Source organism: Gavialis gangeticus, unplaced genomic scaffold (genome assembly GCF_001723915.1).
Source record: "Gavialis gangeticus isolate Ggan-Ray unplaced genomic scaffold, GavGan_comp1, whole genome shotgun sequence".
In the NCBI taxonomy this organism is placed as follows: domain Eukaryota; kingdom Metazoa; phylum Chordata; order Crocodylia; family Gavialidae; genus Gavialis; species Gavialis gangeticus.
This window is the reverse complement of record NW_017728993.1, coordinates 11345300-11368668: the sequence shown is the minus strand read 5'-3', so window position 1 is coordinate 11368668 and position 23369 is coordinate 11345300. Positions and strand designations below refer to the sequence as shown.

The window sequence follows — 23369 nt, the reverse complement described above, 5'->3', positions numbered from 1 at the left end:
TAGGAACACAGGACTGGAAGGGACCTTTTGGGGTCACTGAAACCCAGCTGCTGCCATTACAGCTATGTCATAGAGCCCCATCATGAACTTTTCAAGCTCCATCACAAAAGCAGTGAGCACTTGCCACTTGGATTAGAAAGCTGTTTAAGAATGTCCTCCCTTTAACCAGTTCTTTTACTCATTCACATTTTCTCCAGCTTCATTATTAATTTCTTATATGGTACAGCATCAAATGCTGAAAATCCAGGTGAGAGACGCTACATTTCTTTTGTCTAGCGAATCAGTACCTTTATCAAATAAAATCATTGGGCTGGTCAGGCAAAACCTACTTTTTGGAAAGTTTTATTGCATTTTATCCCATCTTGTACTTACTTCCATGTCTTTAATAATTCTTTCTTTTAAAATGTGTTTTACAATCTTGCATACTGTTGGGATCAGACCATTAGGCCTTTAATTATCAAGATCCAATATGCCCTTCTTATATAGAAAAGTACATTTGCTGTTTTTCAGTTACGTGATGCCCCCATGACTTGATGGGTTGGTGTTTCTTGTTTTTAAATACTCACTACCAGACTCGCCTGCCAAAGAAAGTCTTCTATGGCAAACTGTCAAATGGAGTACGCTTTCGCGGCACACCAAAGAAGCAGTAAAGGTGTCCCTAAAGAGTTTTGGCATTGACCCAGAGTCATGTGAGCAAATCGCTTGTGACTGTCCATCTTGGAGGTCCTAAATCCAGAATGCAGCATTGGCCTTTGAACAGCGACACACGGTAGAGACAATGAAGAAACGTGCGGCCAGGAAAATGAAAACCTTCCGTATCCAGTCCTCATCGCTCTCCTGCCTCTGCTGCCGCAGATTGTTCAAAGCGAAGATTGGACTTCTAAGTCACCTATGTACTCATGTGACCTAGCCTCCACCTGCTCTTCGTTCTCTTCCCTTTCCCTTTTTTTTTCTCCTCGTCTCTTTTCTCCTTCCCTTCTTTCCCGCTTCTTTTCTCTCTCCTTCCCACCCCTTGCCCTGCTGGATGTGGACATCTTTGCCCACGCAGGATGAACCACACCAGTCTTGTAATTTTGTGCGCCAGTTCTTTCAGACTTCGGGCTGGAGAATGTCTAGTCCCCTTTACTTGAGTGCATGAAGCTCTTTGAGTTTTGCTTTCACCTCTGTGGTTATTTCTGTTCCATGCCCTTATTCTCATTCTCCATCTCTCTTTCATCCTCCATGGTGAAAAACAGTATCCTTACTGAAGACTGAAGCAAAGTATTCCTTAGTGTCTGAGCCATGTCTAAACCATCGTTAGCCTCATGAAATGTTGGTGCCACTTCTCCTTTCCTTGTACCTATGATGGATGAAGAACACTTTATTTGTTTTAATAGTCTTTGCAAAGTCTAATGCAGCTCGTCTTCTGGCAGTTCTCACTATTATCCCTGTGCTGCCAGACTTCTAAGGCAGCTTTCTTTGCCAGTTGGTCCTTTTTTTTCTCTTCCTTGTTGTCTCTCTGCTTATTCCTAAAATTCTTCTTGAAGTGGCTATTCATCCAGTTGGTCTGGAGTCCCTCTTTAGAATTTCCCCTCCTTGCTTGAAATACAGACTGCTGATAGATTTAGCACCTTTGACTTAAAGAAATTCCAGGCCTCCACTACAGTCAAGTCCCTGAGCTCCTCCATCCAGTCCAGACTTCATTAACTAGTCTCTTGATTTATCAAAGTTCACTCTTTTGAAATTATGCATCTTAGTTACAGACATGATCTTGTTTATCTTTCCTTTTCATTTAAACCATGTCAATTGATGATCACAGACTATTCCCTGTGACCCAGGTCTTCTGTCTTAATTGCATACCAAAACCCAGTGTAAAATAATATCTCCCTCTGTTGATTCAATGAGAGCTTGAAAAAATTGTGTCAGCTATGGCATCCAGAATAGCAGATCTCTACTATTAGTAGTGCTTATTCTCCATTTTCTAGCTGGATCTTAGTCTCCTGTAGTATTCTCTGTGGTCATATTGGTATTGCTGATAGTATTTCTCTCTCAAATACCCTTAGAGAACACTATCCATTTCCAAATCAGACCCAGACTTCAAGCAGTACTCTCGTTTACCAATGTGATTTGCTCCCCCCCCAAAATAACACAAAACAAAACAAAAAACCAACAACCTGGTTTTAGTCAGGAATCCCTCCACATTTCTTTGTAGTCTATCACATTCCTAATATATAATGCTATTGCTATCCCCTACCTTTACATTTATTTCTTTTTCCTTAAGTGCTTCATTACCTATACCAGTGGTCTTCAAACTTTTTTGATTGTGCACCCCTATCTATATAAATAGAAGTTCTAATATTTCCTTACGCACCCCACTTTGGAGACCACTGACCTATACTGTGCTTGCTATTCCACTTGGTTTCTGTTATTGGATTTCATATTCTGCACCAGTAATTCAAGTTCCTCTCTATTTTTTACCTAGGCTTTTTACATTAATGTACGAGCATTTCAGTTGACCATACCCTGCCCTCTGGTTGGATTAGGTACAGTCCTTTCACTAACTGTATTACTTTCCTCACTGCTGATTTAATCGGACTTAGTACTTTCCTTCTGTTTCCCATTCATTCTTCTGCTCTTTCCTCCCTTGTGATATCCTCATTTACCCAATTGCTTTTCTCCATTATGTTAAAACTAGGCATGGGAGGTTACATGAGGGGAGAAAGTTGGGAGAGATTCATTCTCATTTTAAAAAGCTTCTCTTGTGAATCATTCCAGCCCCCATGTCAGAAGGCTATTTCCCTAGGGATTTGGAATTTACTTTCATCCTTTTCCATAAATGCATCTCAATGGTTGAACATCTAAAAAACTTACTTCTAGCACCAGGCCCCAGACCCTCTTTTTCCAGGCATCAGAAGACAGAAGGTTACCTGTGAGCATCTTACCCAGACTGTCAATGATCCTCCTTCATCTGTTGCAGCAGAAACCTTACAGTGCTGTTTGTCCCAACATGAAAGAGAATCAGAGGATTCTTCCCTGATCTCTTCCAAATCCTTTTCAGCCTCCAGTCTGCATCTCCTATTCTTGTTCCTGGCAGGCAGCTACGTTCTGGATATGCTTTGGTGACAAACCTACTGTATTTACTCAAATAGAAGATGACCGTGATTATAAGATGATCCCCCCCAATAATTAGATTCTATATAGGAAAAATGTAGAACTTTATTATAATTTTCCAGGTAAATAAGGTAATTATTGGAAGCTTGCCTTGAATTTGTCCCCCTCCCATTGCTATAGTAGGGACAAATAAATCTGGAGGGTGGGTAGCTCCCTTGCCCTGCCACCAGCTAGTTTCCCCTGTAGCCCCTTCCCCTCTTCCTTGCTGTCGGACCCTTCCCTCCCTGAGCTTGTGGAAGTGAGGAGCAAATTTGAAAACAATAACCTTTAAATAAAACATGGCTGTAGCAATGTGTTCATAGTGTCCAGAATTGATGCATGTTACCTTTTTCTGAAACTGCTTCAAGTTTTAGCACAGATGTTTCATCAACACAGTTTTGAGGAATACTTTGGCACCTATTTTTTATTTTATTTTTGCAAAAATATTTATTTCTAGAGATATAAATATACCTCTTCCAGCCTCTCAGGCCAATATCATTTTCATTCAGTAGTCCAAACCACACCTTTTACAGTTACGCTCTTCTCATTCCTGTTACAATAACCACACCACACACCTGCACTCCCACGTGCTTGTGATGTTGCAATCATCTTTAACTGTGGCAATCACACAGAGGACTTTCTCAGAGCTCTCTTTCTCTCCCCACCCCCTCCCAATTTCTCACCCGTTTCCTTAGTCCTTTAATTCATCATTGTAGTCGTCATCATCACTGTCACTGTGTCCATCGTCATTCTCTGCAGTGTTGGTCCTGCCTCTGAACAGTCTGTGCCAGTCATTTCCCTTTCAGTCCATTTCCCTCTGCAGTCCCATCCCCACCCCCCAATCATTTTCAGCTATCTTTCTGTAGTACCCCTACATCTCAGTCCCATTTTGATGCAACCCCTGACTGGGAGGTTTGTGTGTCTGTTCACGAGCAGGTTCCTGGACTTCCGTGGGGCATTCCTGAATTTGAAAATGAATGGGTTGAAGCATGCTATCGGGGTCATATGACCAAACAGCACTGCCTTTCTGGTTGGGATCTTGACCCCTGTCACCATCAGGAGGAGTATGACTACTCTTCTCTACACCTCCCTGGCATATGAGCAGAACCAGAGGAGGTGATTATTTCTATTTTTCACTGGCAGGTTTGCCTGGGGCAGTTTGGTGGGCCTCTCTGCCCCTCTCTGTTTTTCAGTGCCCTCGTGGGGAGTACCTGGTGGTCTACCTGCCTGTTCAAATCCGTGTGCTCCTTCTGCAGATTCACTCCCATGCAGCCTGGCAGCTGTCATCAGGTAGTATATCCACACTCAACAAACTGTCTCTTGCCCGGCTGAGTAGGCAATCTAGCCCCGAGAGCCACACAGAGAGAGGCTCAGGGGAAGCAGGGCTGCAGGAGGGCTCCTGGCTAACATCTGAGCTGGGGTAAGCAACTCTGGTTTGTGGCAGGGATTAAGGGAAGGTGAGGAGGTTCCAGCTGCCCCACGGAGAGAGGGGTCAGAGGACCACAGGGTCCAGGGAGCAGGTAGGGCCAGGGTGCCTGTAGGTCTAGGAGCAGAGCTAGGGCTCAGGAAGGCCTGAAGACCAAGAATGGCCATAGCTGGTGACTGGAGGGGCTGGACAGCCCAGGGGTCTCAACTGGTTGAGGAGCAGGGCCGTGGTCTAAGGAGAAGGACCAAAGGCCAGGAGGACCACAGCCAGAGATTGAAGAGGGCCAGAGTGCCCATAGCTCAGAGAGGGGCTGGTGTAAGGATGAACTGAGCCAGGAGACTGTAATCTGTAGGGGCAGATATGATTTGATCAGGATGTATGACATCTGCAAGACATGGGCGTAGATACTGGGAAGGTAATCAGCCCTTATAGCACTGAGCACAGATATTTGTGTTGAGGAGTGTGAGACCAGGCCTGGGGAGCCCTGGGGCAGCACATGCTGCTTTTGGTGGTGGATTAATGATGTATTTCATGAGATTTCCTTGTATGCAATTATAAGACAAGGGCTTTTTTCCCCTGTGCCAGTTGGAAGGGGGGGGACGCACCTTATCTTATATTCAAGTAAATAAGGTTTGTTTTGGGTTTTTTTCCTTAAGCAGGTTCCCCAATTGCATTGACAAATTAGTATGAATCTCTGGTCCTCTTCCTTGCATGCTGCCTGCAAATGATCCCCTCTTCCATTCTCTCTCACCATTTGCTGGATGATGTCCTTGCTTTTCCTCAGGTGTCATTCCCTGGTTTGTTTCCATCTTCCTTTTCTGGGACCACCTGCTCTTCTCCTCTTCCCGGCCACCGCACCTTCTGATATCATTCCCAATGGCTCCAACATAGTTCCTCGAGTCAGCCCTCCGCTCCAAGCATTGCCATCATTTTGCGGCTCTTGGTACATCTGGGTTAACATTAAAATAACATAGCAGACCATGCGCCCATCCCTGCACCTACATCCACACACCTGACCTGTCCAGTAAATCTCACTGCCCGAAGTACCAAGAAGTATCATAACCGCACAAACAGGTTTACATGTCAGCATCTTGAGAAACACAAGTCAAGAGCACAGGAGGGAACTGCCCCTAAAGTTTTCTTAATGCCTCTGTTCCAGTTTTGGTGAGTAGATGGGTGGGACTTATTTTTCACATCACTCAGGAGCAGTCCAAAGCCAGTGTAGACATAACGTTAAGTGTTAACTCTGCTGCCTAACGGATGGAAGATTCTGCGCATTCTGGGGGTGGAGGGGCCATCTTGGAAACACTGTGACCATTTGTTTTTCTGACATCCTTAGGAAAATTATCACTTTCAAAGTGAGTGGGAGGGGAAAACAATGTTGTTTTTTGGAAGGGTGAGATGTACCACACGATGTAGCTGCAAAATGTTGACTGTACTCTAAAGCAATCTGTTTAATTTTGTGCTCTTCAACATCTGTGGACTCATCCTGGCAAAAGTGAAGGATCACATGCTGATAACATAAGGTATACAAGAGTATTCAATATGCAGTGCAAATGATGGGTAAGGAGCTGGTCTGCTTATGGGAATTTCATGCCTGGTCTTTGTGGCATGGGTAAATGATCCTTCTGCTCTTGCTGCTGGACAGCTTCTGACTGACACTCACACAACTGCTAAAAGAGATGCTCTCTACCTCTGTCCAGTAGCAAGGGACAAAATACCATTCCAGCTGGTATCCATGAGTTCTGCTGTAAGGAAACAAGTGGTCTGATTGCCAAATGATTTTTCTTTATTTCTGAAGGTTATTACGGATTTCATTTACAGTCAATGTTCACACCCTAACTTGAATGCATGCATGCGATCTTGTTTTCTCTTGCCGCTGACTGGGTTCTGCTTATTCCACTTTATACTAGCTCTTTCCCCAACAAATTCTTCAGTTTTTCTCCAACCCTGACCTCTGGGACATTTTTCCTCAACTACCTCTGGGAATTCCTAACGCCCAGCCAGGACTACAGCCCCTCTTGTGTTTTTCTTTGTCTCTACTTACTGCTGTTCTTTCCTTGTCTTTCTCTCCTTCCCTTTGACAGGAAACAGGATGAATACAGAAGAAACCACTTCCTAAACTTAAGTGAACACAAGGGAGGGCGCAGAGATGCAGATACTCCCATGAGTCTGAGACTTGGTGTCTGTAATGAGGACAAGTAGGGAAGCATAGCACCTTGCTTAAAATCCCAAGGTGCTATGGGGCAGGAGGAAAAGTAGTTGAAGAGGCTCACATCTCTGCTCATTCTAGCATGAACTCCGTCCTTCATATTTTGTTTCTAACTAGATTCACTGAATTAAGCTGTAACCAAGTGTCTGTGGGTTGGATTGCACTGAAGACTTAAAAGGACTAGTGAGGTGGATCCAGGGAACTAGATTCAGACAAAGGGTAGAAGCCCCTTTTCTAGACAGTAGCACAATCATTATCCATCTGCGTGGCAGAGCACCAGTGGGGTGCTTGCCACTTTAGGGCTATCACAGGCTCTGGGGAAGCCTGTTGTTGGGAGCAGCAGGGAAAAACCTTCCCTGCTAAACATGGTAAGGGTGAAGGTGGGTATCTGAGCACCTAAAGGGCTCTGCCACTGTAAGAACTGGATCAGGCAGGAGGCAGGTGCAGCAGGGGAGTGAAAAGCATCAAGCCTGAGGACCCTTTGGGATAGGGCAGAGTGAATGTGGTCCCAGGGAGAGAAGGGGTGGTATGGTGAGGCTCAGGGAGGCAGTATGAAAGAAACTGGGTGAAAGCTGGTGGAGTGTGAGAGCCCTCAGTGAGAGGGAGGCCGTGTGAGTGTGGCCCATAGCTGGGCAGAAAAGAAGAGGCTCAGTACTGTGATGAGTTGGGCCTGGCCTCAGGCCACAGCTTAGCACAACTGTTAGTGACATCTGCAAGGCATGGGACATGTGTAGGGATGGTCAGAGCAAGTATGTTTGGCCCTTGTCAACAGGGCAGTCAAAGGGCAGCCTCTTGCCTAACTAACAACTCAATTATTTACAATCAAGGTGTGGCAGGCGAGCAGGTGGGCGGCATTGCCCAAAGGCAGGTGCATGGCCAGGACTGTGCAGGTCAGGGAGTTCTCACTTGTCACAATCTTTTTTCAGTGGTATGGTGCTTTTTCAGTGGTATGGGCATAGTCCTTATGCCCTGTCAGATTTTATTTTTCCCCAAGAGCTACCCGAGCAGTGACTTATAAAAGTTGTTCATACTAATAATTGTGCTAGCTGGCTAGCAGAAGAGACTTTCAAAGGCATGAAGGGTAGCTGCATGTCCAGATTCCACTGAAAATTGAGATAACTGCTTTTGAAAATCTTTCCTGGCACCATCAACCCTAGGGTCTCAAAGACTTCCCAACTTACTACAGTAGCGGTAAATGTTTCACAAGTGCCTTAATGGATCATAAGCACCTCGTAGGTGCTTTTGAAAACTGTACCTCAAATCTCAGACCCCTCATAGAAGACAAAGGTACTGATATTCTCCTAAGTGGGTAAAGTAAGCCGCAGAGATGAAGTAACTTGCTCAGAGTTACTTAATCATTTGTATACATGTCTCTTGACAGCAGCCTTGTGCTCCAGACTCTAGACCCGGCTGCTTTTTAAGCCATTACAATATCTATCCCTAATAAGTGAAGTGTTGCTGAACACTTACAGATATTCACAATCTACTGAGGAACAAAATGGGTTCTTCAAATATATATTCTTCTTTAAAGTGCACTTAATTCAGTGCTGGCTTGGTTTATAATATCCAATGGGGCACTCTGAGGATCAAAGTACAGTTCTAATATTTTCTTTTTAATACTTGTACAATTTAAGTTCCTTAATTTGATGTTGGAGCGAAAGGGGGGCAGAGAAGAGACCCAATGGAAAAATAAATCTTTAACTTGCAGTAAAATTCACAGAGCTCTCTCAAACATTGAGTATCAGTGTTGTTTCGTTATTAAACCACTGTGCTGCTGTTACCATGGGAACAAAGCAACAAATATTTGGAGCCATGTAACACCTTCCACTAAAATTCCAGACAAGAATATTTTGGAAAGTGCTTCTGTCAATCAGACTGCTCCTGTTCATTGAATGAATGCTTTGTCCTCCCACTACAGCTCAAAGAGGTGGAACTCCCCTCTCAGCTTTATAAACAGGCCTTGTGTTTACATTTCTGAAAAAAGGAATCAATTACTTCAGCACTCCTTTCCTCGGTCCAGATGATAAATACGAGACTTCAGGAATGTCCCAAATTAAACCATAAAGGGTTTTTTTCCCTAAAACAATCCATATATTTCCATAGATCTCTACTGGCAACTTGTCAGATGGTTTTACCTTGAACCCAACACGATCAATCTAGAGATGAAAGAGAAGCTGAAATAAAATTGAAGCGGTGGCCAAAGGTTATATTTATCTTACTAGGATAATGTGATCCATCTATTTATCACCAGCGGAGAGGGATTTTTCAACATTGCCAAGGTATTTCTTACCTGAGGCTTCCCATCTGTCTAGGTTTACAGCTGTGGGTGAGGGGAAGAAATTGGATTAGATGTAGCAGGTGCTGCCTTTTTAAAATTAAAATGATGTGATTGTCTTCCTTTGTCTGCTTCCTTGGTTTCACCTGCAGACCAAAGTCAACACATGTTAACCATTGAAATGCCAGAAAGCTGCAGGAATAGTTTGCCAAAAAGGAAAACCCTAACAAATGGAGAGGGAACACCGTGGGGAATCATGATGTGTTGAGCTTTGAGGCTCTTCTGAAGTGGAATTTATTATAATGCTTTCAGTTTATGAAGCACTTCTTTATGCAAAGAGTCTGGAGCTCCTCCAAGATTGGGGGATGGGGGTAGGGAGAAACTAGTAAAACTAGCTAAAATATTCTAAATTCCAACAGAACTTTTCTTCCCCAGTTTTTCCAGTGGGCATTTCCCTGTGGCATTTTTTTAACTTCCAGTGTAGTAAGTAAATATTCAACAGGTTTTAGTCTGGAAATGCAACCATGGGTAAGAATCATTTTCAAACTTCTAGAAAGGTTGGAAGGACTCATGGCTGATGGAACATCCTTTAAAGCATTTGTAACCAGCCCCTAACTGTAATTGCACTTTCTTTCAAGCATTATAACAGGATTTTACATAGCAGAATCAAATCTCTCTTCCAGGCTAGTGGTTGACTATGTGTCAAGCCCTAGCACATTGCCCGACTTAAAGGGAATGTGGAACTCAAGCTACATCTTTCTCTTAATTTCCTCTCAAATTGTGACTACTGTGAGTTGTTGCCTTCACAGTCAATAATCTCTACTCTTTTTTTTCTTCAGTTTTGTGCCATTGTAAAACCACTCACTTTCCTGGGGTTACACTGGCATAAAGTTGGAGTAAGTTCAGGTCCACCACATGCCAGGCATAGATATTAAATTATATTATTTCCAAGGTCCATCTACTGTTCTATCAAGTAATGATGCAGAGTAATCATGCCTAAGGCAATCATTTGAGTTATAAGGTCTCACAGCGACATTAGATTTTTGTCAATGAAAATAGGCTACTCTATCTGTTTTACCTTTTTAATAATGCTGAAAAGGGCAGTGTTATGTTTGTCCAAGGACATGCAGAAATAAATGACCCCGGCCATAAGTATAGGGATGGGTGCTGCTAGATTGGCAAGCATGGAATTTATTGTAAACATAACGTAAAACTATGCATTCATTGCCATTAGCAGATTCAACAGAAAGTAATTTTAGATTCCCATGTGCACATTCAGCACATTGGCGCATCTTGGAGGTGCTTCTCTTGTGTCTAAATCCTTCTCATACCCTAGGTACCCCTGACATAACTTAAGAGTGCATGTAGCATGACTATCCATTCTAAGATAACCCTTTTCAATTCTCACCCACCCCCCCAATTTAAAAAGCTTTCAACTTGTAAATTTATCAGTCGTGTATGCCAAACTCAAAACATTGCATTTTTTGTAATTGTGTGCGCGTTCTTGTTTTCCTGTCTTGTATTTTGTTATCTTTTCCAAACACTCCCTAAACTCACTTGACTAGTCAACATGAGGAAATGTTAGAACTGGACAATTTTTTTTGTTTTTGTTTGTGAAATGTCCCAAATTTGCAAACAGTTTTGTCTTAAGTTCATCAACCAATTTTGGCTGGAAATTTGTTTTACGGGAGTACTGTTGCCTTTCTATCCAATTGTTCAGTGGCTAGAGCATTCACTCTAGCTAAGGGAGATGGGGATTTAGCTGTGTTCTCTCTCTGAGGGGATCTGAAACCACATCTCCAGCCTCTAGAGAGACTAAGTGCCTTGGTCAATACGCTATAGGAAATTTTAGAGTTGGAGGACCATTCATTTTCTCCTGTTGACACCATCACACTTGGCATATAGGTATACTTTCACTGGAGAAGATTGAAACCAAGATATCTCACTTCTGAGTTGAGTATTTTAACCATCAAATTAGAGAGCCATTTTTTCTCTGTCTCTGACTTGTTGACTGTTTAAATTAGTTTTTTACAAACTGGAACAGTGCCAACAGGAGAGACTGCTAGAAACCCATTCAAGTGTACCTTGTTGCCTAGCAGTTGGGGCATTTGATGGCAGGTGAGGAGTCCTTCTGCAAATGCAGTCTCTGCTTGACTGGGGCGTCGATCTGAAATGCCAACATTTTCCACCAGCCTTGGTAAAATAAAGAGTCTGTCCACCGACTCTCATTTGCCTCACGTTCTTCAATGTACTCTGTAGCAGCTGTTGTTGAAACCAATACAACTGTCTTAGAGCCAACACATTTGTATTTATACCAGTGCACTAATGATCAAATCCACAACTTATATGTTGTAAACATCCTACAGATGGCCTTGGTACCCCATTGCTTTTCAAAACCATGTTTTAAATATGCTAAAGTAACTTAGTGTGATGTGAAATTTCAAGCTGATGCAACTAATTTGTCTTGAGTGGGGAGCGTGTGCCCTCTTCGTTTTAATGTATCCTTCTGTTAAATTGAATGATCACCTTGGTGTACGAAATGGGTACCAAATTCTCCCTTCCCTTGGAACTCTTCCATGCAGTTCTTGGGAAAAGCCAGATGGGGTTCCTATCAAGCGGTGAACATTATGATTTCCTCTTTAGGTGAGCTACTTACTCAATACGGCTCCCAGCCTAATCCTACTGACCCTGGAGTGATACCTACATGCAGTTGTCATTGATAATGATGCCTGCCTATTGCAGAATATAATTCTCTTTCCGTGGAGGCTCAGGGCTCTTTGACTTCATTGCCAACAGGACTGGTTCCAATGAACATCATTCCCTGATCAAGCCAAACAAATGAGGCACACACGGCATTTTCACCATGACTGTCCCTGTGCTCATGGTTGGGTGGATCAGGACCATGGTGAGCCAGGTTCTTGGTTTCCCATTAGCTACGTGTTCTTTAGAAATTGTCCAAGCATTCTCATTGCAGCTTTTCTGTGGTAGAAAACTAAGTTTTTGACCAAATGAGCTATTTTGAGAAAAAGTGTCTGTAGAGAGAGGGTGGGCAGCTTTATTTCTATGTCAGAGAAATTCTTCTGACTAATTTTAATGTCTACCCATGAAATAAGCTAGAATATCACCTTGAAAATGCAAAGAGAAAATACTGTCAGGTGTACTTGTAACTGAAGTATTTCTCAGAATTAAAGTTGTTGGACCTGGGGTCATATCTTTTGTGCTTGCGCAGCACCTATAACAATAGGAGTCTGATCTATGAACCTATGATTTAGGTTCCTAGGAGCTATTGTAAATACAAATGAAGAAGAGCTACCAAGCAGGATGCTTCTGAGGCAAAAGTCAAAATGCTCTGTGTTAACAAACAGTGCAAGTGTAAGACATTTGAGGCATAGCACAACATTGAGGCATCACAGACCTGGTTTTGACAGTTTGTCATTGTAACCACTGAAACATTAAAGGTCCTATTAAAACCTCATAAAAAGTTATTCAGTGATGCTTGAATATGTAAAATAAAAACGCTTTCATAGCTCAGCTTTATGAGCGTGTATGGCCTCTAAGATTTCTGAGAACTTTAGTATACTTTTATACAAGTCGTGAACTCTGGATTATTTAGCAAATTTGCCACTTTTTTTTTTTCTTTCCAGGCTTTCACCATTGCTTACAACCCAAACCACAAATAAAGCATTAAAATTATTGATGTGAGCTAAGCAGGAGGGCTTTTGCCAAAAATAGCAGAGTTCACTCAGGCTTATTCTGTGTAGCTCTGGAAAAATTATTCCCAAGCTATGGCAAAGATCACATTTTTTCCTTTCTTCACTAATAGCTAAAATATTACCTTTCAAGTGCTCTGTTGTTCCTGCAGCTGGGGGATAAGCAGGTTGGATAGAGTTTAAGGTAGCTACATGAACAAGGCCAGCGGCTCTGGCCTCCCGGTAATACACTGAAAGATTTATTAAGGCCGTCTCTTCTGCCCCCAGTTCTTGTATGGCAGGAATAGCCTATGCTTTCTTTCAAGATAAAGCAAATTAAATAGATGGACAAACAAAATCCTTTATTTGACTTGGGCTCCAGGAATTCTATTTCATGTTCTTTCCACTTTAATGAACTGCAGAAGAATAAGTTTAGTAGGTGTCGGGGCTCTTTATAGTGGTAGGTTTTGAATGGAAACTTGCAGTCCTGCTTTGTGGTGAATGTAACTCAGAACAAGAGGTGTGCTCAGAGATTCAGAGACCTTTTAGGATGGGAAAGGACATGGTGCATAAGGTTAGGGCATGCATATAAATATAGCACCTGCAAAGGCTTGTCTCTGTGGAAGCACTCAGAAAAGTTAGCTTAATCTTTGGAGAGTGAAGTTACAGTCATCTAAAACATTTCACACCATAAAGTGCTTTAAGTTATTTGCATTGACTTCACACCCTTATAATTTGCCTGCTTTTTCCTGAGAGTTCCTGTGTAGACATAATATGTTGCATGCGTTAAGGCTGAAGCCATGCCTCTGTAACCACTGCCAACAGATGCACATGGACAGTTGCCAGAGGCATTTTACCCAATTTGGGGGATTTGGGGCAGAAGCAGCATGAACCAGAATGTGTGCAGCTAGCTGTGCAGGGTGGGCCACTTACCACTGAGCCAGACCAATGCTTCCGGCCTTTGCTTTGCTGTCCTGATGCTAACCTTGGTCAGCCCTTGCACCTAAGGAGTTAGCCATAATCTCTCCATATTGATACAGAGCCTTTCAACATCCTTGTTTTGTCTTCTCTTACCGGAAGAAGATGAAGAGTTAGGAGTAGCATGGCCCTTTGTTCATCTTCCTTCCAACATGATAGCTTTTGTTGGTAAGATGTACATTTTGCCTCATCTGAGTCAAGTGCCAGTTGTTCTTGTGCTGAATCATAGTAGTACCTTCACTGAAGCTAGCCAAGACACTTGCTTAGATGAATACCTGATCCCCCAAGACAACTTGGGGAAGGAGGCTAGCACAGGATTAGGAGCTGCAAGATCTGTCTCCAACTCTCCCACCAACATAGTGGTGTCTTGGGCACATCACTTAACAGTTTCTGTCTGTATCTCACAAGAGAGATGGGAAACTAAATTATCCATGTGTGGATTAACACAGATCCTCAGAAAGAAGGGGCTGTAGAAGTGGAATTTTCTGTTGTCACTATGCTTAAATTGTCCACAGGCCTCAGGTTTAATGTGTGTCCTCATTTTCTCAGGACATAATATGATCTGGAAGAAAATGCATCCCTGATAGAAGTACGTGCATTATGGTGGTGGTATGCCTTCTGCTCAAAAAAACTGGCAGTAGCTGTTGTCAGAGAGAGGGTCCAGAGTTTATGGACAATGTTTCAGCAGACTACCTGGGTCCAGCCCTACACCCACTGAAGTCAACTGAGTTTTGCTACTGACTTTAAAGCATCCTTTGTGTTCAAGCAAGTGAGCAAACATGGCAAAAACTACTGCAGGCCTGTGCAGAGGTGTATGCGTACTAGGATGGTGATAGATTGTACCCTAGTTCTGTGTGTGAGGTTTTATCCTTAGAGAGTAGTAGCTCCTGCCAGCAGGAAGGAGGGAAGAACGTATTGTCTAGGGACCCGAGGGGCTGCAGAATAAGCACAAAGGGAAATAATGCGGACTTCATAGTTTCATAGATTTGGGGTCGGAAGGGACCTAGTAGATCATCTAGCCCGACCCCCCGCCAGGGCGGGAGAACAAAAAAACCCCAAAACAAAAACGGGACTCATTTGAGTCCAGCCAGGTAGGCATCCAGCCTCTTCTTAAAGACCCCCAGGGTAGGGGCCAGCACCACTTAAAGGATAGGGCCATAAAGGAGAAGCCCAATTCAGGGAGAGACATATGCCTCCAGGCTCCATTGCCAAACAACACGAAAAGAAACACATGCACATCATTGTTGTGGGAGTTTTTCTCATTAGATCAAAAGGACAACAGCACTGCAATCTGTTGCTTGTACAGAAAAAGCAGCAGAGAGGAGGAGGATACACATGTGGGCAGCAAGAAGCCTCTTGAAAAACAACTGAAGAAACAGCCTGGGAGAAGGATCTTGCAGGGTGGATCAGAGTCGTAACGCAGTGAGAGAGGAATGAGAGGGCACAGGAGTGGGTGAGGGACAAACGCCCTAGTGAATGTTGATTGTGGCACAGGCTCCATTAGAATCCTTCCCTAATGCTTCCACTCCTTGTGCTAGGAATACGCTGTGCCAAGCAAGTTCCTGTGTAATCAAAGTGCTATCTTACAGTAATAAAAACTGCTGCTGAAAACCACAGCTGACTGCAGCAGAGCTATGGGATGGAAGAACGGTAAAGACATAATACATGAACATTGAAAGGTTTGTCCTCCTTTTGTAGTGGAGGTTTGCACTGCCCTGGGCCATTGCTGTTTGCATCTTTGAAATGTATGGGAGATAATAGATAATAATTTATTTCACAAGATGTAGACACTATTTGCCTTTTCATAGAAAACTTAGAAAATTAGGGTTGGAAGGGACCTCTCAAGGTCATCTAACCCCCTGCTCAAAGCAGGATCACCCCCAACTAGATCATCGTAGCCCAAGCTTTGTCGGGCCGGGTCTTGAAAACCTCCAAGGATGGAGAGTCCACCACCTCTGGGTAACCTGTTGCAGTGTTTTACTACCCTCCTAGTGAGAACATTCTTCCTAATATCTAACCTAAACTTCTCTTTCTGCAACTTGACACCATTGCTCCTTGCTTTGTCATCTGTCACTACTGAAAACAGTCCAGCTCCATCCTCTTTTGAACCCTGCTTCAGGTAGTTGAAGGCTGCTATTAAATCCTATGTCGGTCTTCTCTTCTTTAGACTAAATAAGCCTCATCCTGTCCTCATAAGTCATGTGCCCCAACCCCCTTCACCATTTTTGTTGCCCTCTGCTGGACTCTTTCCAACTTTTCCACATCCTTGCTGTACTGGGGGGTCCAAAACTGGACACAGTCCTCCAGATGTGGCCTCACTAGTGCTGAACAAGGGGGGGGAATAATCACTTCACTTGACCTACTGCCAACACACCTACCAATGCAGCCCAGTGTGCTGTTAGCCTTCTTGGGAACAAGGGCAATAACAAGCTGGCTTATATATTCAGCTTATTGTCCACTGTAACCCCCAGGTCCTTTTCTGCAGAGTTGCTGCCCAGCCAGTCAGCCCCTAGCCTGTATTTAAATCCTTGTAATCCATTGCTAAAGTCTCATAGGACTTGGAGAGTGCTTAGGGTCTGCATATTACTCTTAATTGCCATCAGACTTTGTGCCAGAAATAAAGTACATCCAAGAATTTGGAATTTGACCCTTAGCAGTCCAGCACTGTTCCACTTGGTCTCAGTGATGGCACACCTCCTATGCAGTGATTCTCATTAATAGCATGCAAGAAAAAGCTGAGATTTCCTAATCAGGTAATCTGATTTAGGCATTAGCCTAAAATAAAATAAGGTATTTTCAAGATGTAGGAAAACACACTTATTCCTGATCGGTATCTCAAAATGCCATGCCTCTCTAACCGTACTTTTAAAGAAGTATCAGAAACTATGAACACAACAAATTTCAGGTGGAAAGAATTCTTTTTTTCAGAGGGTTGGAAGGGAAATGTGTATGGTGGGGGAGAAAAAAACCCATTCAAAATCCATATTATTTTGGTAAGTGTTGCTATCTGGGCTTGAGTCAGTGTTTATGGCTGTCTAGTACTGGCAAATATAACAGGCAGACAGAGAATCCAGGTTGACTTAGGGATCCCAGGCTTGTGATTAGAAAACTTCTCTCTTGACATGTGACCTCGATGCTTTTTTCATATAAATGTCCTGATGCTGGGAATGGCTAGAGAGCTCCTGATGTTTAGGTTTGGTTCTGTTTCGAGTCCCTTTTCGGAGTATAAACATGCTTAAAAACATGAGATGGAGTTACACAAAGACAATGCAACATAAGGGAGTGGTAAAAAATGACTTTTAACGAGGGACTGAACATCTTGACCAAAAAGAGCCACGGGCCTTTAAGTTGCTAACTTGGTTCGTAGCCAGATTCAATCGGTCTCAAATTCAGGGTACTCTGATACCAGGTTTTGCTTTGGCCTATATTAGAGCAGTACAAGCAACTCAAACTCTGGATGAAACTCAGAACTCCCCAAACTTAAGGGTAGATGCACCTGTGACTCCGTTTTGGACACTGAAGTAAGGGGAAAATATAAAAATATTAGCAAATTCTTTTTTTTTTTCTCTGCCCCCCCACAATCTCTCCTATTAGGAACAAAGGTTTTGCAAGCAGCCTGGCTAGGATAATACTTCATTACATCTCTTCAGGAGAGGTAGGGAAAAGCAGCTTTATTTATTTTGGTTTCATTAGTGGCAGACTAACCTCTCAAATGAGCATAAAGTTTCTTTTTTTGCCAGCTCTAAACAGATAAAATTACTACTTGGTAAATTCCACCTAACCTTTAAGGCTTTCAATCACAGCAGTAAAAGCTACTGTGTTGCAGCTCTTACTTCTGCTAAATTGTATTATAAGCACCTTAATTACAGTGTAGGCCGTCTGATGGCCATAGAAAAGGTTGACTCCCAAAGAACGCATGATAACAAGGGTGGAGCAACCCTGGTAGGACTTTTTGTCTGTTGGGAAAGAAGGGCTTTTGCAGTGGAGAAGATTAATAGTAAACAATGCTAATCTAAATATATCTCAGACACAAGACCTCGCATTCCTCCAGCCCTGTCTTTTCAGGGGATGTGGATGTTAACCGTTTCAGCCCCAGGTCTACCTAAACAAACATAAGAAACACCCTTCCTGGATGCAACCCGTGGGAAGCTGTTGCAATGGTCTTTATCACTGCTGTTTCACTGTGACATTTGACGGTACAGATATTTAATGCTTCATGGCTTGATTTGCCTCTTGTCTGCATCGGGTTGACACTGGGAGCGGGGTTAGAGTGGTGGTGTAGCTGTATGGTACAGGAAATGTATAAGAGGTGAGGGTTGTTGGGTGGGGTGGTTGGTGGGGAATGGTTTGTAATGGACCAACTCTACAGTTGGGAGATACACAAGGTTTCAGGAAGAAACTGTCCCTCCTTAGGTCTTGGGGAGAAGCAGATTCTCCTTGCCTTTTTAACACTTCAGTTAAAGAGTTTCTAACATGGGGCCCAATCCCAGGCTGTTACAGTTAGTGTAAAGATGCTCCTTGCCTTTGGATTAGGCTTTTGCACAGCTGTAAGAGTGGAACATCAGGTTTTGGTCTGAGAATGAATTAGCTTTCCATTACGGGCCATTGAAAAGTCAGGCCTGGGAAGAACCGTCACTTGGTTTCCCAACCCTGTCGTTTTATTTTCTAACCCTCTGCGGTATCTTTTTATTTTATAGGTCAGCTCAAATATAGATTGGAGGGAGCTCAGTTTTAAAGTCCCTGCTGGTCTAACTATAGCAACCGTCTGGCACGACAGTTCCATCCCTGACTCCCCTGCTAATGGCAAGGCTTTGGGCCTTTGGGTAGGCAGGCTATCCTTATCACCCTGGCAGGCTTCCAGCTCCAAATAATAATCCATTAACGTCTGCCCTGCTGGCATTCTTGCCAGATAGGAGGGATATCTTTTAAATAAACATTGGCAGTTCCCAGTCAGAGGAAAGAGAAAGGGAGTAGAGGAAAAACAATCCTTGACATTTCAGTGACTTTGCAGGGCTAGCTGACACCTGGTACCACCCTTATCTGCGGGTGTTTATGCAGAGCTGCAAAACACAGCCTCTCCTGTTGGCTCCTTTGCTGTCTTTAAATAGAACTGGAAAGGCTTGTAATGATAGGCGGGACTTTCTTGGACATCTACTATTATTTTTTTCAGGCTAGGGGAGACCCTTACGTTAGTACTAACATCTGTGCTCCTGTTTTCCTCTGAAGTTCAGCAGACTCAGCCTAGCAGGCTTGCGTGCCATGTGCACTTTGCCAACAGCATTTTTTCCCACAGTTTGCTGCACTGGTGGATTTTTGTATAGTGCTGATCTGCTTTCAGGAGGCCCCTTTCCCACCTCCCGATCCCTTATCTGTTCATCCACCAAACCAGACAGCCTGGCCATGAAAGATTCCCCCCCTTAACTGCTTAAAAATTACTCTTCAAAGTTAAAGGGGAGAGCTGCTGACAAAGCCAAATAATAATAATAATCAGGGCAACTATGTAAAATAGAAGAACATGTATTTGCTAGCCCATTCAGTGTGGGGGTGTGAGCATATGTCTGAATTTTCTAAATTCAAAGTATAGGACCTAAGTTGGAGACTATGTTAACGATTCTTGCTAGCCTGTTGTTCAATATATTAGACTAAACCAATGGTTGGTAAGCTTTTAGGAGTGGTGGGTTGAAATAATGCAGCTAAGTGCAAGGTGGGTCATCACTTCTGACCTAGCTGCTGCCCAGGTGCTGTAGAAACCCCCTGAGGTTGAATTGCTGTCCATGTTCATGCTTCGTGGTCTAGATGAAATAATAGAATCATAGATCATTAGAGTTGGAAGGGACCTCAGGAGATCATTTATTCCAACCCCCTGCTCAAGGCAAGACTACTACCAGCTAGATCATTCCAGCCAGAGCTTTGTCTAGCTGGGTCTTAAAAACTTCCAGTGATGGAGATGCCGCTACCTCTCTGGGTAACCTGTTCCAGTGTTTTACTACCCTCCTAGTGAGAAAGTTCTTCCTAATACCTAACCTAAACTTCCCTGGCTGCAACTTGAGCCCATTGCTCCTTGTTCTGTCATCTGCCACCACTGAGGACAGTTCAGCTCCATCCTTTTCCAGACCCCCCTTCAGGCAGTTGAAGGTTGCTATTAAATCCACTCTGAGTCTTCTCTTCTCCAGACTAAATAAGCCCAGTTCCCTTAGTCTTTCCTCATAAGTAATGTGCCCGAGCCTCCTCACCATTTTTGTTCCCCTCTGCTGGACTCTCTCCAATTTGTCCACATCCTTTCTGTAGTGGTGCCCAAAGCTGAACACAGGACTCCAGATGTGGCCTCACCAGTGCTGAATAGAGGGGAATAATCACTTCCTTTGATCTGCTGGCAACACACTTATCAGTGCAGCCCAGGATGCCGTTAGCCTTCTTGGCAACAAGGGCACACTGCTGGCTTATATTCAGCTTATTGCCCAGTCACCCCCAGGTCCTTTTCAGCAGAGCTGCTGCCCAGCCAGTCAGCCCCTAGCTTGTACTGGCACATGGGATTATTCTTCCTAAGTACAGGACTTTTCAGTTGTCCTTGTTGAACCTCATGAGGTTTCTTTTGGACCAACCCTCCAATCTGTCTAGGTCACTCTGCATCCTAGCTTTACTTTCCAGCATATCTACTACACCCCCAGCTTGGTGTCATCTGCAAACATGCCCAGGGTGCACTCTATGCCATCTTCCAAGACATGGAACAAAACCGGTCCCAGGACTGACCCCTGGGGCACTCTGTTTGAAATGGCTTGGTGGGTTGGATTTGGCCTACTGGCTACCCCTTGACTAGAGAAAATCCTTGTCATTCCTTTTAATTATGCAGGTGAAAAGAGATTTTAATCAAATGGAGCTCATGTATAGAACATGAAATGAAGTAGTAGCAGTTGTATGCAAGGGGTACACCTCCTCGTTCCCTTTGTAGTACCTGTTTGGGCCTAGATCTAAGCCCATTCACTTAAATGGACTTCAGATCTGCTTCCCTGAAAAAAAGAGAACAATAATGTTAATTTGCCACCAGGATAGGAATACTATGAGCAATACTTTTCTCAATGGAGCTCCATTATCTTCTACCTGCTGAGATAGAAGCAAGTACCTGCCCCTGTCTTGACTTTCCAGAAAACATCACTTACCAGGATGATGGACTTGAGGAGTTCTATGAAATTCTGCAGTTTAGGTTTTCATCTAGATTGTAAGATCTTGGGGGCAAAAACTGTTTGTCCTTGGTGGGTGCATCTATGCATGCAATTAGCATGCAGCAGTAAACTCTGGCATAGTTCACACTGGAGTTTATTGCTCCCAGGAACAGCATTACATGTGTGTCTGGGACCACAGCACATTGAGTGGGGGCTGAGCAGTCCCGGCTGGCCGGGAGCCCATGGGGTCAGCCTGCCAGCCCAGGGGTCAGCTTGCCAGCCCAGGGCTGCTCCGACCCAGCTCAACATGCTGCAGAGGGGCTGGCTGGGGCATAAGGGTGCTGCGGCGTGAGGTTAGCTGGCAGGCAGCCCCTGCACTGTGGCACGCTCATGGCCCAGCCAGCCCTGGTTCGTGTTTCGGTGCATGTAACTATGCTGCTGAGGATAGTGTATGTCTTGGACAGGACTATCCTACAGTGGAGTTATTTAATTTCCTGCACTCTAATACAGATGCACATGTAGATGGTGACGTGTTACTATGGAGCTAATTAGTCAGTTCCTCAGTAAAGCGCATGTATAGATGCACCCAGTTTTTATTCCACCTGGTACAGCGAGGTGCTGAGCCATAATTGAAGCTCCTAGGTGGCACCTCAGTGCAAACAACAGCTGGAGTATATAGTAGCGAAACGACAAGGTTTGGGATGGCTAATGTAGTATTTGTTTACTTTGTTTTGTTTTGTTTTAAGTTAAAGAAAGTGGAGCTGCTCAACCTTTCATCCTTGGGCTCCTCTTACAGCATCTGTCAGCAATGTTTTCCAATCCACCGTTCAGAAACTACATTTTATGGAGCTGCTCTGGGAGAATTGCTGTCTTAAGTTTCAGTCTGGTTTGAGAAATTGTGTACTTCCTCTGTTTCAAAGGTTTATGTTTCCAGAACACCAGTTTGGAATTGCTTCTGTGAACTTGGAATGGATACTGCATGTCCTGGGCTTATTTTTGTATTGTTGTAGACTAAAGAGTGTGATAGTTGGTCAGATCCTGGTCTTGGCTACACCACTATTAGTCCGATGGAACTGTAGCTGGACAAATCTCATTTGACGGTGCATAGGAAAACCCCTCTCCTCCTACAAAACAAGTTTTTCCACCCTGTTGGGTCATGACCGTATACGGAAGCAACCCACGCTGCTCACACATTGCACAACCCATTTTGGTGAGTTGTCTTTTAAAGAGCAAGTCTCTGCACCTGTTGACCTTCTGCATCTGCCCAGCAGGAATGAGCACGTTCTGGAGTATGTGAGCTGCAATCTCCTGCACTTATCTACTTCTAATCACTAGCCCATTGTGCATCAGAGAGGCATCCTGATCTGCTCTGCTCGGCAGAAGCAGAAATCCATGCCCTCTCTCTTTAAATCCTCTCCCTTGTGGGGGAGAATATTGTCTGGTTCTTTTTTTCTTGAATACAGGGGTGTTGTGTTCCTCTGACTAGCTGTGCTTTGTGAATATGATTAATAATTGTTTCTTGAGCTCTGCAGGGTCCCCTGTTAGAGCCATTTGTTCATCTGGGGGGTGGGGAGGGTGGAAACGAGGGGGGCATTTTGCATGTGCAAAGACTCCGCAGTGGCAATGCTTTTCTGTTACGTTTAACACCCCAAGTGTTGTTTACAGGTGTCACATGTCCCTTGCTACACAGACACTTGTTTCACAGCCAGGAGTGACTGTACACATCATGTCGTCTTTGCCTCTATCGTTCAGGTATTCAGACATGCTCCATAAATATCAACAGATGTGATTAAGTATAAAAAGAGACTTGGTACTAATGCTTCATGCTTGGCATATGGGGAAGGAGCTACGACAGAAGAAATGACATTTACATCCTCATGAACACTGCAATATAAGAGTAGCAGAAGAAATGACACTTACTCGAATTTTGCAGCCTGAGTAAGAATGTAATTCTACCAGCACCTGGAAAAATTGCACTTAGCAGGGACTGCTTTATTTTTAAGGCAATATTAAAGCATCTCTGCATATGGGCATGACTGTAAGAAACCAATAGACCATGGATATTTGCGTGTATTTGGCCACAAGAATTCTTGCCAGAAATATGAATGGGAAGCTAACTGGGAGAAGGTATTTTGGAGAGTTATAGGGGGCCTAAGCAACTGCAAGAGAGAGGGGTTCAGAGTAGCACAGAGGAGATTTTTCCTTACCCTTTGCGATGACAGTATTGTCTTCGCTCTTCCATTTTTTCTAGACCGCTTCTCCCCCACCCCCCTTGGGAACAGTTCAGTTTGGCTTTAGACACTTGCATTCAAGGATACACATGCACAGCTTGTGTTAGTGTATTGAGCAGATGTGCCTGACGCCAGTTTTTCTAGTGAGACCCCACCCACGTCTGTGCCTCCAAAACAGGTCTATGAAGAGAGGCCAAAGGAAGCTTCCTTTTCTTTCCATTCAGCTTCCTTTGTTGAACTGGCCATCGGAGCACCGACACCTGTCCCAC

At 43.8% G+C, this 23369-nt stretch overlaps 1 protein-coding gene across 4 annotated transcripts in view; it reads left to right on the top strand.

Annotated features, from left to right (window-relative positions):
* The window catches only part of FGGY (FGGY carbohydrate kinase domain containing), a 520775-nt gene that overhangs the window by 60466 nt on the left and 436940 nt on the right, over window positions 1-23369 (top strand). For all 4 annotated transcript variants that reach the window (XM_019501213.1, XM_019501212.1, XM_019501214.1 and 1 more), the window contains one exon: window positions 17304-17364. The gene's annotated coding sequence lies outside the window, so the exon portion shown is untranslated. The remainder of the gene's footprint in view (window positions 1-17303; window positions 17365-23369) is intronic.